Below are 17,871 nucleotides of genomic sequence, written 5' to 3' on the forward strand. Positions count from 1 at the left end.
CAAGTAAACACTTAAAAACTGACGTACCTAAAAACAGGAATATCATGCCCCCGTTTACAAGGCAAATGGAAAAATAGATTACATTTATATCCAACATTAATGGTATATTGCATTTTCACTTTAATCCAATTTGCTGAAATCAATCAGCATTCCAGCAGTTGCAGCAGCTCCAACAAATCGCCGTTATATTTAGAATTAATGCCCAGACAACTAATACAAAAGAAAAAAAGCTATCTTTTTCTTCGTTTTTGAAAAGCTCAAGATATCATAGACTATCCTTAAAATCCCTCGAAGCATGTGAAGTTTTCAGAGTTAATTTGTGCTAATGTTGCCGTCAAAGAACAACGATACTTAAATTTTGCTTTTCGTCAAACGAACAAAGGTCTAGCTGATTTATTTTGAGTATTGCTATTCATTGCAGTATTTTCAGACTAAAGGCTCCCACAGCTCAAAAACTGTTGATTGAGGTAACCAAAAATAAATGAGTCAACTTTTCCAAGGTGAATTTTTAAACCCTAGTCATACGAAATCTGGCAAATATGTATTCTTGTCGCATTTTTTCATAAGCTAATGCTAAATGTCTGTTTAACGTGATATGCGTGCAATAAAAGCATTCAAGGGAACTTTAAATTAGTGCCTCTTAAACTTATTCATGTTTTACAAATTTCGTCAAAAAACCTATTTTGAAAGTAGGTTCAGAGAAAACTTAATGCCATTGTCCAAAAGTTGGGTGATGCAATCAATGATGTTCCACAAACCAAATATTTTTATATGTACTCGAAGGAAATGGCTGTTTTTTCAAAAGTTAGGCTTTCTTTCTTTAGCGTAACAGCACCCTTACAATGAGGATTGTAGTTAAATAGAATATGGACTAATTTAGCACAACACTTTATCAAGGCGTTCTCAGAACACTTCACTTCAAATGGTTTTGGTACTGAGATTATATTTACTGATTGGATGCTTTGTAACGTGTTACTCTGTCCTCTAGTTTAAGATTAACTTGGATAGCTATTTGTCCGAAATTTTCTGTCATGAGGGACTTCTTATATCATCTAACATTAATTTGTTGGTGGAACAAGTATTTTACGTCCGTTTTCTGTTATGGTTAAACAACAACCGGTTGTTTTCACTCATTAAGACATAATGATTTCTCATTGAACTGCATTTTTATATACGTTATAAACTCCGTAAAATATTGGCTACAAAAAAATCCGCACGGCAAGGCTCGAAAATTTTTGAGTTCCCCTAAAAATTTGCCAGTCTAAAGCAAAAGAGCTCTGAATCGGAAGGAAATAGTATGTCTAGCGTTTTCTCTTCTCTAGTTCTTCGAGACGTTTCCAAGTGAAAGTATTCAGGCAACAAGAAAAAAAGATAGCGGAGAAAATGTGAGCGACTTTACGACAACACATGAAACATGGCCATAATTTCTGGCCTTCCAAATTGAATCCAAGAGCGCTCCCGACCACTTCCACGTCTCAACCAAATCTTTAGCGTCTAAAGTGAAGATAGCCTCGGGCCAAAGTGCCTTTTAGATGAGGGAACGACAACTCACAATGAAGAAGTGCTTTGCAGATTTTTCTCGGCCCATTTCCGGTTGAATTCATATCTGGAATTTCAAAATCAGCACGACAACATGTCGTATGTGTGCCTTTGAACGCGAAGTTTTCCACAATTTACCACCCTGCTCGGGAATAACCCGTTCAACTGAGTTTGATGTCATATCACTAAGAGCGGAAGGCAAAGAAAGGGTTTCGAATTCCAGGATCCTCGATGCGTTCCTAGGTAGCAAAATTTGTCCTTGAGCTGGGTGCTGAGTACGGAGAGTATCCTTGTTCAAAAGCCAATTTGGGAAGGGGATTGCCATGATCCCTGGGATCTAGGCCCGCCTTCTCCCTTTCCTTACCAAAGTATCCTGTTACCATGTCAATTACCCATCCACTTGTCCTCTTTCGTTGGTCCTAGCCAAAAAATGGAACATCCGTTCGGTGACTTTTAGACCATATTGGGGAATTGAAGTGCTATCATATGACCAATAAGGTATTGTAAGGAAAACCTTGGCTGATCAGGGTGATTTCGCAAAAACTAGGAAAGTCTCTCTCGAGATGAGACGTTTTCACGGACCAAGGAACCTTTTTCAAAAACACGCTTTTGGCAGTCCTGCTCCGCCGGCCTTCGCTCTGTCGGCTCGAATGGGATCCCTGAATCGAACGAGGCGGGAACAGCAGAGCGCGCCAAAGAGGAGAATGTTTACAAATCTGAAGTGAAGGAAGCCGGTTCCATGATTCCGAACGACAACCAGTTGAAAGGAGGTTGAGGAGCAGTGAGCCCACGCCAGACTGTACACGTTAGTGTTTCCAAAGGTTTTAGAGAGGTGTAATTTCTACCCCATAGTGGACATTGTTTATCATAAGTAAGTTGTCAACCATTCTATCTTTTAGCACATTGAGTCGCTTCTGAATTTAGCTCCAACATTTTTGTTCGCCCTGTGGTTTGAGACCTTCTTGAGACCGTGGTCAGTCAAGCAGAGTGTGTTAGATGATCCCATAATCCCCTCATCTAAATAATGTGCCGTGTATGTGATGTGCTGAAGAACTGACCGCCCAAGGAAAGATAGGGCTATGTTGGAGCATGGCTCTTCAAGGGATTCGAAACTCAGGATATATACCTAAAAGGCATTTCCTTCTGAGAGCGAGGGCTCCTTGTGAATATCTCCAGGCGATGAGAAGAGATTTTGTTACCATGATTGCGTTTACATTTCCACCCAGTTGAGGGGGGATAATTGGCCATCTCTCTGATTAGACCTCTCGCTCCTTCACGTAATGTAGTATAGTATGTATGTATCGTCGGTTGGCACATGGGCATTGATTTGCCATGACCTACTTGAACGTGTTATCACGGACTACGTATGCTGTGGCCAATAATACCTTTGGTGAAAATCCAAATCAATCGTGATCCTCTCGAGCCATTAGGCTCCAAGCTCATGTGTTATTCGATCCAATTACCCTTGGGCAATTATCTATAGAGACCCCTCATCTATTGCTCTCGCTGTCTTGTTTCAAATCTTTCGGTTCGTGGAAGCAATAATGGAACCCTGGTAACATATATACGGTATAACCAATCATTGTTCGATGTATCATATTGAAGGGAGATCGAGGGAGCGAGAACGGAATGAAGTCCCTCTTCCATGTCTTTGCGTTGGCAATGCCTGTCTCAAATGGACCCTGTCTTCTCCGTTCCAATTTGGTTTACTTTTTTTTACGTACCCCCTCCATTTCCTTCCATTCTTTCGCAAGACATTGTTTTCTTGGCCAAAAGGGGAGGAGAGGGAAGAAGCATTGTGGAATTGTGGTTTGGGAGGGGAGAGATGAGTAGTAGTAGTAGGAGGAGGAGGGTTAACTTTCAGATTATTTCCCAAAATGAGGGAAAAACCTTAGCTTTTTCTTGATGCTCGGCTTAATAAGGTTGGAAGTAGTGGAAGAGGGTACCACGATGAATGTCCATGAATTCATTTGTAGAGTGAAGCCCTGACCATAAAAATACAGTCACTCCTGAGGAGGGATAGAGGGGGAGGAAGAGGGCACAGTGGGATAGAATATAGTTTGGCACGCCTTAGTCCGAGACTTGACCGATGGGTGGCATAGAGAGTTGGTTGGTTGGCGTGTCTCTGCAATGAGACTATAAAAGACTAGCTTCTTGGTGTATTTCTTCTTGAAGGGTGGTTAATGGTTCACTTCCTCCTTTGTGAAGAGTAACTTGACCCTATTCTTCCATGGAAAGCCCATTTCTTTGAAAATCGAGTTAAGACCCCCTTGATTTTGGCTTTGTTGTTGAGGGATTTTTATTGGAACCCCGGGCTATTTTTCGCTAAGAAAGAGAAGTTTTCGTCATTTTTCGGATCGACGAGGCAATCTCTTGATTTTCTGCCAAAGTTTTCGACGTTTCCCTCGAAGGTGTTGTCAACGTGTGCCTTGGGTCCGTGGGACCAACTCTCTGTCCTGATTGAGACCCTCAAACAAAAAGTGATTCACAATTCAGTCAAAATTGAGTTTTCAGGCTCGTCCTTTGTCTCCCAGAGTCGATAAATTAAAAGAAGAGAAGGGGAGATTTTTGTCGCGGATATATGAAGTGGATCGTTCGCTGAAATGTAATCTAAGGCAGCTCGGCGCCCAAAATTTGTTCCATATCCCGGGCTTTTTGGACCATAGTGGTCTTTGGCTGGGAATGTAAGTTCCTCATGCAACAAGATGAGAGGCTATTCTAGAAAGGATCCCTCCCTAAGTAGGGGGATATTCGTGTAGTCAGTTCAGTACTGACATGGCACCAATTTGCATAAGAATTTAGACCCCTCTATCTTTGGCTTTTCCACGCAGTGCCAAGTTTTCAGTGCCCAAAACAGAGGAGACGCAAAAAGAGTCCAAGCTCTAGGGATAAGGGAGAAAAAGAGAGAGCGAAGAACCAATGAAGGGCTTGTTCCAATTTGATCCATTTCCAGGTTTTCGTGGGGGGGGGGAATCCCATGTTCCTTATCTTCACCCTACAAATCTTACAAGTCATTTCTCATTGCTCCTTTGATCTTTCCTTGTCTGGTCTGTTAGCATGATCCTGACCAGAATTCTGTTTCCCCCAGTTCCTCTCGGTTCCATCGAAGTTTCTTGCCTTCATCGCCTTTCCGTTGTCAAGTTTCATGATGTTATGGTTTGGAGCATTCGTGGTGGGCGGGTACAAAGACAAATTTTTCATCAAATATAAACATCTTGAATAATGGTCTTCCACTTGACTTGGCCAATTCAACAAGATCTTAGAGTTACTGACTGGTCTTGGAAGAAGTTGTAGTTGGAACTCGCAAGCTCAGCAATACATTACACAGTTTGTACAAGAACCATGACGATGAATAGAATGACAAAGTGAAGTTTCCCCCTCTCCTCGCCTATTCATAGTCATTCAAGCGTATCTTTAGTTTATCTTGAACTTTTTCTGACTTGTTTCTTATGTTATTAAATGGTCACTTCGAGCATTCCCTTGGAGGTATAGCAAAATCAACATTCTTTTTTTTTAAATGAGCTCGATAAAGGTTAAATCCCAAAGGTTGCTGACGTCAAATTACTTTTGGACACTTTTAATTGAACAAAAATCTCGAAAATCTTGTGACAATAGTACTTTTGCTGGCGCATTACTCATTCTTTTTTTTTGTTTGGGGTGCTAAGGTCGGAGGGTTGACCCCCTCGCCCGGCCAACGAAGCCAGCCATCACATCATCCATTACTAAATTCCGTTATGCAGATTCATGTACGGTATCAGTTTTAGATTCTCCGTCTGTGGGTGTGGTTAGCGTCTAAAATTTTCCTTTGGAGAAAGGTCGGGGAGGAGATTCGAACCAGAGACCTCTCTGACTCTAGGAAACTGCACCACATCTCTTCCCTTGATTTCATCCATCGTGCAAAATCGGCCAAAAATCAAACTAATCAAATTGGCAAAAAAAAACTTAAACGACAAGCATGAACAGATTTGAACTTTATGTATTTTGTCAATAAGTAACGCATCCAATCGAACGAGATTGTTGGAGTCATGTCTTGGTGGACAATAATGCAAGAAGACCGCCCGTTGAGATCTTTTTTTATTTTAAATGTCTGAGCCTCACGCAGCCAGCTTATCGTACTCTTTGTTGTTGTTGAAAGAGAAGATGTCAATATTGACTGGAAGGCCTTTTTCTGACTCCCAAATCCCCAAGCCCTTCGCTGTCTAGCGACCATCAATACAAATCAACATCCGAAATGTCATCATTGACTTGGACACCAGCCAGGAAACATGGAACGAGGGGCTCTCACTGAATATAAAAGGAGCTAACATCTGAATGGCGAGTCTACTTAATGGATAGCGATATCCAGGTCTCAGATGAAGATGCTCTTTGCATCAATACCAAAATGGAAATGAGAGGCTAATACATCAATTGACAGTAGCCTCTCTCTCCCGCTCTCTCATCAGATATCAGTTGTCGGACGAAGGTGCCAAGTGCGTATTCAATCATCATGGAACCACTTTCCACGTTTGGCATGTGGCCTTGCAAGGCCAAGGATCCTTAATTGCGGGATCAAGGCTGAATAGCGGCCTGTTATTCCTAATGCCGAGCATGTTAGCCAAAGCTTACCTCAAGGCCGTTGGCAGTGGAAAGAATTTCTTCCTTGACTTTTTTCCCCCTACTTCTCTGAGACAAATGAGCTTTGAGATAAGATGATGTTCCCAAATGGCTGAGATTGGACAGGTGACAAGAAGTCGTCGACAACGAGGAGGCGTTGGAACCTTCCGTAATGGAGAATGGACCGGGATTTTCTTGAAAATCGACGATGTTTCCACTCCGTTTGATCGGGGTTATATGTAACTTGACCCCTTTCGGACATATACAGCAGCCGAGGGATGCATTCGTTATCCAACTTCCCGTGGATGTTGTTCCAGTTCCATCCGATGGATTGTGATAGTTTGGGGTCATGAAGATGCAAAGAAAACTTGACGCCTTGATGGCCCACCAGCATACGACAACCATTTTCTTTTCCTTCGCAACACATGTCTCGTAGAAGCCTTCTAATAATGAGGGGTGTCAAAAAATAAGATTGGTCTTTCAGCCTCTTTGATTGACTCAATAACGTGTTCCCTCCGTGGAAAATATCCCACGTTCCATATTGAGCGCGAGAAATACATTGGCATTGAGGAGGCCTTTTGTGGCTGGGTTCGCTCCATGTGGTTGATTGAAATTTTGATTGAAATGGCCCACAAAGCAAAGCCCTGAGCCCGACTGAAGGCCATTGAACCTTGAATAGTGTGTTGCCGGGGAAATAGATTTTACTTAATGGTATTGGCGAAATGAGCTTTTTTCCCACCTCTCGCCCGTTCTCGTTCTTCGTTTCAATCCAATTTGATGGAAGTAAACAAAATACAAAATGGTCGTTCGGTGGGGCTGGGAAAATGCCATCACGTCTTGAGTACTGGATGCTTCGTGGCTTCATTGGAATTGACATTCTTGTCCGTTCCATTCATCGCCTGAGATCGTTCCCTCCGCCATCCCTTATAACGTGGTTCTTAGTCCGAATAAAACCGTCCCCCAAGCCTGTGAGGAAATTTCCTCCCTACTTTATTGCTCGAAAGGAATTTCTCAATTAAAGTTCCGAGGGTGAGTGGGCTCGAAAAACGCTTTAGAATGCATCTGTCCTTGTGGTGAAAGATAATTAAAGCACAAAAGGCCGCCCTCTCCAATCTAATCTAGCATAACAAAACACTCGAGGCTCTAAATTCAAACCGACATCCTGAAGAAAAGTGTCAAAATGAATAACCTTCAACGGTTTCCAACCCCATGTTTAGCTCGTCTGCTCGGTGAAAATTTCAATGTTGTGTTAATTGGTTCGAAAATGGCTTTCATGTGAGCAACTTATTCAGCCAAGCATTTTGGCCCAGTTTTTACTAGTGCCATAAATTTCTGTCTCGTTGGAAGGACGGTCTTTGGTCACCCCGGTTTCCACGTCTCCCGAGTAGCCTTTTATTGGGCCCCAAATTTATATCCGGAAGTTTTTGTTAGAAAGGAGGCTGGCTTAAGCTTGTGGTTTTAATTAGAAATGAAACCAACAGTCTGTGAACAAATCAGACTCCTCACTTCAAACCTCCATATACGAGCACACGCACTCCAATGAAGGTTTATTTTTCTCTTTTAAACTCTTTCTCCTCATAAGCACAGTAAATTATCATGAAGCCCCTGGCTTAAATGAAGTTCAAAATACTCCGGGTTATAAGGTAAATTCGGGTATTCTCCCACTGCTTGCGGACATGTTGGTTGGGTGGTTTTCAAAAGCACTAATAAAGCTTTTGCTTGAGTTTTGGAAAAGCCAGCAGCAGGGTATATCCACCAGCATCTTCTCATTAAACTTTTTAAGAGTCCGCGAGATGGAAATCTTCAAAACATCCTCATCCTCCAATAAACTTTCCATGGCAAGCAAGTTCGTCTACTTTGCCCTCTTTCGTTAACTAAGGACCATATTCTAGCCCACCATTTGTTCGTAGAGAATTGTATTTTATCTTCAAGTCTCCAGGTTTTTGTCCTCACTTCAATGCTGATGAGGTCAGGATTAGTTGATGGGGCGAAGGGGACATTTTGATTTCCTTAACAGACTGTCTCTTCCTCCCTTTGTTCATTCAGTCACCCTTCGTCTTTTGGAGGACCGCGCTACATTCTGGACGTCTAGGGGTGTTATTGCTTTTGAATATTCCAGTAAAGACCTTGGGATAAATTATTGATTTGGAACAAAGTGATATCTGCGATTGGTTCAGATTCTGTCCAGATATTTCATTTTTTTGTGTAAATAATTGTTTAAAAGGTTTCTCTTATCTTGCTGGAAAGTATTGATTTGTCTTCGTCAGACTTGTGGCGATTGCTAGTAAAATCTAATTGGTTGCCTTCAAATTTGGTTGCTTACAACTAATTGCGAACTGCAACTTAAGGAAATTTCATTTAATTCCTTTGAAGTTACTTTTTGTGATATGTCTGCAAGTAAAGTTGATAACTTTGATAGTTGAGTAGCTCATGTCAATTTAAATATATCTGAGATAAATGAAGCAACAAATTACAATTATATTAAAGGTCTGGTCATGGTTGATTGTAACCATCTATAAAATCAATCAAAAATATCAATCGATTGACAAGCCCTTCTCTCAATTGGGGAAAGCATGTTACGATTGAATATTGTTCCGATGTTGTAAAAAGTATAATTACTGTCTCTGGCAAGTGAAAACCCCCTCATTTGAATTAGGACAAAAATAATTCAGCTCAAAATGTTGAGTCCAGGCTTGGCTAGCTAAAGGTGCTTCAATTGTTTTATAAATGAAAAACTTATGCAGACATGAATATTTCTCTTGAGTTTAAATTAGTCTGCAGACATAAGTTGTTTACTATGGTTCTTCAAGAATGTCAAAGGTAAGTTAATCATATGAGTGAGTCCAGAGAAACTATGTCGGTCCACCAGAAAATCCTCATTTTCTTTTTCTGCATTCGCCCCGTCTGATTTTACAGTTGGTTCAAGTTGAATAAGCCTGAGCATGCACAAGATTGTTTAAGGATGAGGGGAGGAATTGTGAAGGGTGGGAGAGAAAAATGAGGAGCACCTCGAGGATCCTTAATTCTCTTGGAATGAAAAAACAACACGCCACAATTAATCTTGGTAAATCTGCGACTGACACTCACCAGGAAAAATGTTCAAATTGTTTGAGTTAAGCTCCCGTTCTCTTTTGGAGACCTGTTGGCAATGGGGAAAAAATTGAGCGCCACTAAATTATGTTGTCTAAGATTGATCGTTGAAACTATGTATGTACAATAAAAACAACCTTTCCTTCCGAATTCCTCGAAGGGTGTAATATCAAGACATAAAACGAACTCGATTAGAAGTGTATGGCTTCAATCGTAGAAATCATTGGAATTCCGTTTACCAAGAAAAGAACTATTCTTAAATACCCAAAGAACTTGACGTTTTATCTTCGAACTCAATCTGGACCCCGAATTAGCTCCATTCCACATTGTATTGATCTCCAAGTATTTGCTACAATGTCTCTCGAAGCCGCGGATTGAGACTCGAGTTGCTCACCCGTTTCCCCCAAGGGTTAGTTCTGTATAGGCTTTTGAGTCAAGCCATGGGAACCAAGAATATTTATCAATGCTCTGCATATTGTAAGGTTCAAGGTCTGTCGTTGGAGCACAATATGTTCCCGAAGGATTGCCAAAGTTCACCCGTAATTCATATTTGTCTCTCGTCGTGTTCCGGAGGGAATCTTCAGCTCAGTCTTGGATATCATTAGAGCCACTGTGAAAAAGCTCCTAGGAACCCAGTATTGTTCTTGGGGGCTCTTGGTCAGATAAGCCTGTCCGTGGAACCCAAGTGTTCAGCCAAATATACCTTCACCTAAAATAAACGACCCTCCAAGGATCGGTTGAACGGGGTTTGGTCCCACCATTTTTAGAGTGGAACCAAGTGAGGTTTGTTTTGGGCAGATATTGTCGCCTCATATACACTTTATCATGAACAGATTTATGTCTCTAGAGGGGAGCGAGGTGTAGTAGAACAGTACTAGTAGTGGAATACTGGCTGGCTGTGGAAGTCAACATCCCAAATGGCACTCATAGAAAACAGACACACGCTGAGAGAGAGAGCAATGTTCAACATGCCAAGAAGGTTTCCCTGCTTGGTTCGAAAGATCTTTTCTTCCCATTACAATTGTCCATTTTCCACTAGAAACCAGCAGGATGTTCCTTCTCATGACAGTTCCACAAAAAGAACTTTATCAGTGATTTACGGGTGACTTTACTCGGTGGCACGTAATACGATGGTATTTGGAGCTTGGAATGGTTCCTTATAATAAATATTGAGTGTGTTGGTGTTGGCTCTAACCACACCATGTGTTCATCCAGGTCCATGTTTTAGACTTTTGAAGGTTGAAAAATCGTTCCATCAAGCCATATCCCCGTTCCTCTCCGCTCGTGAAATGGACCATGAGGAATTGAAGCTCCAGGTTGGGGCGATCATTTGAATACCTTTTCATGCTTGGTCAAAAAGAACGTGCAAAAACGTTTGGTGGTGGGCATTTTCAACCTTCAACCCTGGTCGGATTCTCGTCCAAGATCTTTGGTATGCTCTTCAGGAGGAGAATCTGAATACCGTGGAACAAGTCACAAACACCTTGGAGTGAGTAGAATTTGGCCATGAATGGCATTCCGTCAAATGGTCATGCAAACGGCTGGTTTTGCGGCAAAGTCATAGATGTGAGCCAGGCCTTAGCCAAGTGCTTCTGAATACCCGGCCAGCAATAGACGAAATTTATGTCTCTATCTACACCTTTTTGGCGTGTCGATGCTTCTAGGAAGGTTTGGAACTTTGGATTTGGAGGAAGACTGCTGTGGCGTGGAATAGACCTTCGGCAATGGGATATACACAACAAAGGAGGATAATTTGTCTCTTGCAGAAACGACTACAGAGGTGTACGATGTGTATATGCGCAATACGACACGATTAATGGGCAAACTAGACGATATGGAAAAACCTCAGCTAGACCAATAAAAAAGCGTAGTCAAAATGTAGCACAAGTTGTAGCAAAATATGGACAAAAAGCTTCATTTCGCTTCTTATCATTCCTCGTTTGGCAAGATGGTAAAACACCGATTAGGTTTGGGTTGGTGAAAGGGAACAAATTCACGAATGACGCTAATGAACCAGAGAGCTCCTTAAGATTGCCTGTTCTCTTTGGACCTCTAAGTTTGAGGTCGCAAGTAGCCCTCGACAACTGAGTGTTAAAGGTCAAGGGGCAAAGTTTTGACCCAAAGCCCGTAATGGAGTTCATTGATGAGCAAGACCGTCGCGGAAAACTTTCGCTTTCAAATCCAAACAAACTTTTTGACAAGGACAGATGAGGATGATCTTATGAAAGCCTTCAATCCCTAGCTTCGAGATCCAAAATACCGTTGGTATGAGTCTTGCCTCTATGGCTACAATGTTGACAAGGGGAAGCAAAAACGCTTAAGATGGCAAACAATTTCGTGGAGCGGATCGTGCCGTCACGATTATTGCATGTTTCACGGACCAAGTGGTAAACAAGCCAATTTTTTTGCGCCACAACAACCATTTCATACCTTCCCCTCCATGGTAAAAGGTCTCAGGGCAGTACTTTTCGTGTTTGGGATCGTTCTTACGGGTTAAAAGGGGACCTAATAATCTTGGCATTTATCCTTGATCAAAGGTGCAAATCTGGGAGAAAATCTCTTTCAGCCTTTGACCTGTTTTGTAAGTCTTGGGCTGAAGGACTCTTAAATCATCTAGTATTAACAACTCAACCTCCTGGGGGCTTTAAGAGGGGCTCAAAACAAGGTCTTGATGTTATGATCACGACAGAAAAGATGGCCAAAAATAACTTCGTTACCAACAGTCATAAATTTTCATCGGCTTTTCGCAGAGGTACGGAAGCGATTTTCAAATCTACTCATTCGAAGTCTCATTGGTCCTTTACTTTTCTCCAAGGTTGGTCCTGAAGAGACCCAAAGGAAACTTCTTATTTCTTTTGGGATTTTTGTTGTTGTATATTATGGACTCAACACCGAGAAAAGTTGGTCCCCTTTTTGGAACACTTTGTTACTGAAAATGGTCGAACTTTTAAGTTCCAAGGTCGGTGCTGATTTGAACTCAAAAAGAATGGCACACTCATTCCCTGTTCCCTAGTTACTGTCATGAACCACTGGAATATGGACGGCCATTGTGGGCTTGAGAATTGACATTTCAGAATCGAGTCTTCGCATTGTGTTTCGCTTCAAAGGAAACTGACCCAAGCTCGATGTAACTATGTCCTTCCACATCCCCTCAAAGCCGACTAGATAATTCTCCACAAAATGAATGAGGTAGCCATTTTATGGAAGTTGATTACGATATACATTCTGTGTTTTCTTATTATGTGGTGCACTTTGTGAAGATAATAATACTGAATTTTGGCGACCTGCGAGCCGTCTTGTATGAGAGAAACTGCAATGCTTTCACTCACCTCCAAAATGCTAGTTCTACGTAGAGCCCAGCTTACCCGTCCATGTTCTAGTGGTTCATGCTAGAGTCTTTAAGCCTTGAATTTGTGTCGTGGACTCAATGCATTGGTCGTTCCATTTGGCCATAAAAGGACCATTTAAGTAGATTCCAAGATCCTAAGGGTCACTGACAGTAATCCAAAGCATGTTCCCAATAGGGTAGGATTGTAAATAGCCAATGGGTTGTGCTTGCTCTGCTAAAGATCTCGAGGAATTCGCTGCAGAAAAAATGCACTTTCAGTTGTGTGTGTTTTCCAATATTGACGATCCCAAGTTTCCATGTTGGAAAGTAATTTGGAACAACCTTCAGAGCGCGTGTAAGGGAGTTTCAAATGGGCGCCCTCCAAGCTAATTAATCACCATAATGACCCTATTTGAATGCTTGAAGTAAAGATACTTTGAGGCCCGTGTAGAACGAAGATCCTCCATAAGACCCTTCTCGCTCTTCGTAAACTAAGAGTGTTCAATTTCCGCGCTGAAAGGGGACAATTTCCACCTTTGTGAAGATAACTTTGAACTCCATCAACCTGAAGGAGGTGCTGCAGGTTCTCCGTGTCAGTTGTAAAAATCCCAACTGACTCTGGAGTTATGGAGCTCATTTATTGCCCCTGTCAGAAGAACGCGTTCTCTGAAGACTGTCATGAAAGGACACATAACTTTTTACCCATTCGCCATACCTACATATCTCATGTCGACAAGTATTTCGAATGGTCACTTAGCTCCGTTGTTCAGTGATAGTTTTCATTTTTCATATTGGTTTAGTTTTGAGCCTCAACTTACCCCGCCATTTTTCTTAGTTCCTTGACTAAAAAACTGTTGTCGTTGCCAACGTGGAGCTCCGCCAACTCAGTTTTATGAAGCAATATGCCCCTTCTAACCACTCACAGACAGCTACTATCAACTTGAGTAGTTGTTCCATTGTCACGGTAGGCCAGGCCGTTTCGAAACTAAAATTTAGGCTTAAGGATTACACGCGGCTTTGCGTTCCTAATCCCCCAATGAGACAATTTCACGTTGTAGGCTTTAACCTTGCTTTGGTGGGGAGATGAGCAATGGTCCTAAAGCCAGCTAGAGATCTTAGGAGATCCCAGACAAGGCTGAAAACTTATTGGCCCGAAATTTCAGCTGAAGGGAAGTTGAAAATTGAAATCCTGCTGTCCAAATCCATCCGGCAAGCGGTCCCTAAAGCCAGTTAAGCGTGTCAAAGAGATCAAGGTCTTCGTGGCTTTTGAAACCCAACGGACGGGAGCTTCTTGGGTCTTGGTCAAATGACACTGATCTTGGATCCACATCGGACCGGCCACGAATGAAATGCCAAGGGAACGGAGATAAAAGACAGACTTGTGATGGTACTAAATGGCAACGTTGTCAAGTATTGTGGTAACTAGATTTTACGATCCTTTGTTCCCTATGGCGGAGCGACCACGAGACCCACAGAGAGCTTGGCCATTCTTTATTGGCTAATCCTGCATACGTAACGGTTGCCTTGATTATTGATTATTTTTTTGTACAATGCGCGTGGAAGTGATCTCTCAGGGGGAGAAGCAAGAGGGAAAAATAGATTTAAGTTGTTCTAGACCATGAGTGTTTGTTTTCAACGATAATGATCATCGTGGAAAGCTCTCTATGAGGGGAAAACTGTCTCATGTGTCATTCATTCATCATAATAATCCAAGTTCCCAAACGAAGAAGAGTCGAGAATACGAGAGCTTGCTCAGATCATGATTGATACGAATCATCCCTCGGCGCCCTAAAACTCCACAAGAGCATATGATTTGCCTCAGTGCATATGTACAGCATATAGTAGTAGCTCTACATTGTGCGTACAAGAGGACTTTCCATTACTCGAACAAGCCCCCTTGGGATTTTGGTGGCACATCCATTAGAATTCTAGTCTTGGTTTTCGTTCAGTTTCCCAAGCTCACAGAAACAACTGTTATCGCTACCGAAAAGACAAGATAGATATGAAGAAAAATGTTCCCAGGTATGTCTACCGCGAGGCATGAACACATAGGCACAATCTTGATACCCACAGGCCTGGGAACCCACGATCAGCGTTGAAGGTCGACAAAATTTGGAACTCAAAGACGAGAATGTCTTCGCCAAGGAGAGAAGAGGAGGCTCAAAGAAAGAAAGTGGTGGAACGCTTGAAACCGTCTTTGGAAACGTTGTCACTCTGTCAGTCAGGTAACAGTTTTCGAAACCGTTACCTTTTTAAAAAAGTTTTCGCTACGACAAATGGCCAGGTTTCGCTCACTTCATTCGTTGAGCCGTGGGTTGGCTGGCAGTCATGGGAAAGGGAACTTGTCAAGGATCGGAATGGAACCAGATCTTCCTTTGTCTTTCGCTCTCACACCTCAATGGGTATTCAAGACGGCTGGGAACGTTCTTAAGGCCTTACGATATTTTCCCACCGGTTCGAGTTTCAGCCTAAAACCTTAGCGTGATTCTATGTCTGAGTCAGATTGAATGGGAACACCGTTCAGTGGGTTCCACGGCGAGAATTATGACAAATTCGAGCCATAAAAGTCGTAAAGAGCGCAAGAACAAGGTCTTTGTCCGAGGTAACTTCATGATTCGTCGAGTTAAAGTAGCCACGCTCTCGTATTATTCATTGGGTGGGTCGTGCTCAAGACCAGGTCCAAATCCCGAAGAAAATTGTTTCACCTGCCGTAGCATCAGTGTCCCCAGTCTCATGAAATCCGTACTTCTTGGTGCACTTGTTTATCCAAAACAGTTTTCCCCTCCATTGGCATCCATCATGGATTTCCGCCCAGCACATCCATACCTGGTATGCTATATACACTACAATCATGCACTAGCTCACAAAGTAGAAAAAGCGGCCTCTGGACGATGATGTGTGTTTGGCAGAGAGGCGGAACCAGGAACATTTATTTAATAGCTTGTTTGGTGCATGAGAATGCGTTAATGATCTGCAAATGTTGATCGTTCCTCGTGTTCGCGCATTTCTTACTACTACTCAAGGGATAAACACCACCCTACAATATCCATTGAACGACGGGCTCCATCCAAAGAGCGAGGGGACCCTTCCTTGGAAATGAATATCGTAAATCATTGCCGTTTTGGACCAACTCGAGCATGTTCATGCAATGCACACATGAAACATAGATGATGGCTCAGCGTACATACATAACTTGCCAGAATGTCTGTCCAACGATGTGACAAAAAGTGGGACAACAAGTAAAATATTTAACAGGTCTGAGATAGAACTAGTAGCTCAAGCACCTTGTGTGATTGGAAAGGTTCCATTCAGATGGACATGATTTAGGGATAAGAAGGATTAGCAATGGCATTTCTCAGGCTTACATCCTGTCAAGACATTTGGTTGATCGATGACAAGATGCTTAGTGCAACTAGAAATCCTTTTGGGTAATTTCAAATTGAAGTCATGCTCGAATAAGCGAAATGGTAATATCCTAGGTAAAGTGTGGCCGTGTCGTCAGATTCGGATGCCAAAATGCATCTCTTTCTCTCAGCTTTGGAGTGCATCAACTTCAATGCTTAGTCATTTCACTTTTCAGAGCAACTTTGCTCACTTTCGATCCATCCGAATGAATTCGAAAGTGAGATGAGCGAACCTTTTGAAGTTCAATTCGCTTCGAAATTGGTGCTTCTTAAGAAGCCCCTATTGTGGACCAATTTATAAGGCTTGGGGACCAAATGGGCCAAGACAATTGCTTAAGACGTTGAGGGCTTGATGCATTGCGGATGCACATATCATGGTGTGTCCGTGGTCACTGTTTGAAAACTTGGCCGACATTGATCTCTGAAGAGCCAGGTCTGCTTTACCGTGTAATGACGGGTTTTCTTCTGAGTGTGTTCCGGGAGTTTGATGGGAACCCTTCAGATAGTCTGAAGACGTCTCCTCGTGGAACCAGCAACGGGTGTGGTTTATGTGGGTTCTGAGGGCATTCCAAGTTTTCGGGCTTTTCAAATTGCAAGGCGTTCGTTCTTTTGTCCATCCATGGGTCTGTCTGCATTTTGTCAGAAAGTTTGAGCTCTAGTTTGAGCTAATGCTGGACAGACACAATCAGTAAATCTTTTCATATGTCACTCGTCAGCATTGGTTCCACTAACTTTCCATGGATGCTTGAGACTAGCGTGACGCAAGTGTTGAGCTCGAAGAGCGATGTGTTAAAGTTGGTCTTGGTATTACACCCAAGCAAGTACGTGGCATCCCCGGCATTGATCCTTTCGTTATGGCCTGCATAATCTTTTGAGAGCCTTGAGGATCAGGTGTAACCCCTCTCCAGTTCGTTATCGCTGGATTTTATGAATGTGCCTGGTAAGCAAAGTTTCGAACGAAAGCAATAATGAGAAGAGCCCTTGGATGTTCCACCCATCCACAAGTGGATCCTTGGTGAGACACAAGACTGACTGACACACACAGACACATTCGGATAGGGATTCTGAGAGGAGGATATCGAAGAGCCCCTTTTCCTCTCCAATAAAACCTAACAACCGAGAAACGTTCCCATTCAAGCCTGGTCCACGATGAAGGACTAAAATTCCATGGTATTACTACAGCTCGTTCGCTTACTTTTGTTCAAAGATGGTGGAGCAATTGAATTTTTTGCTGATTTAGCCCAATTTGAAGATGGCCCAGAGATCCGTTGGAGCATGGATCAATGCACAAAAAACACAGAGCACCGAGAACGTGCTCGGTAATGTGAAACATAAAACCGTGTTCGACGCGTATTTTTCTTTTTATGAAAGGCCATGAGCGAAGCAAAAAGGCTGCTCTAACGAAGACTAATGATGGATCACTTAACAGTGATTATCCCCGACCATCCCTTTGGATTATTGAGACGTTCCATGGACCATGACCTCGCACGAGATCATCCTCAACACTTACTCGCACTTACTTGGAGATTCAAGAGGCTACTTTTGAAAGCATCCGATGAGGAGAGGAACCCTCAAGGCATAACCCAGAAAAGCAGAGAACCGCGAAGGGGCAAAAAAGAAAGATTTCGGAACCCCGGGACTTCTCAAGCCTCTGGACCAAAAAGCATACTTTGATTTCTGAATCATGCCACCAAAGTCAATTCATCGACATCGAGACCCTCTGTCAGTTCCTCCACAGGAGAACATACAGAGAGGATACGCTCTCCAAAGAGTGAGAGGTCCCTGATGATTGTAGACGTGGAACATGTATCAGAGCATGAATGGCACCCTCTCATCCCCTTTTCAACATGAAAACTTTGAAGGGGCGAGAATGAAATGGAACAAAGTGCTTTGAGGACGATGGCGCGATTTTGAGGT

At 42.5% G+C, this 17,871-nt stretch overlaps 1 protein-coding gene across 1 annotated transcript in view; it reads left to right on the forward strand.

The window, feature by feature from the left end:
• Positions 1-2,217: 2,217 nt before the first annotated feature.
• LOC131883522 (tetraspanin-18-like) overlaps positions 2,218-17,871 on the forward strand; it is a gene marked incomplete in the record, with an annotated part of 30,881 nt that continues 15,227 nt past the window's right edge. Inside the window, 1 exon segment of the mRNA XM_059231011.1 lies at positions 2,218-2,410.

Source organism: Tigriopus californicus, chromosome 7 (genome assembly GCF_007210705.1).
Source record: "Tigriopus californicus strain San Diego chromosome 7, Tcal_SD_v2.1, whole genome shotgun sequence".
Lineage (NCBI taxonomy): Eukaryota > Metazoa > Arthropoda > Copepoda > Harpacticoida > Harpacticidae > Tigriopus > Tigriopus californicus.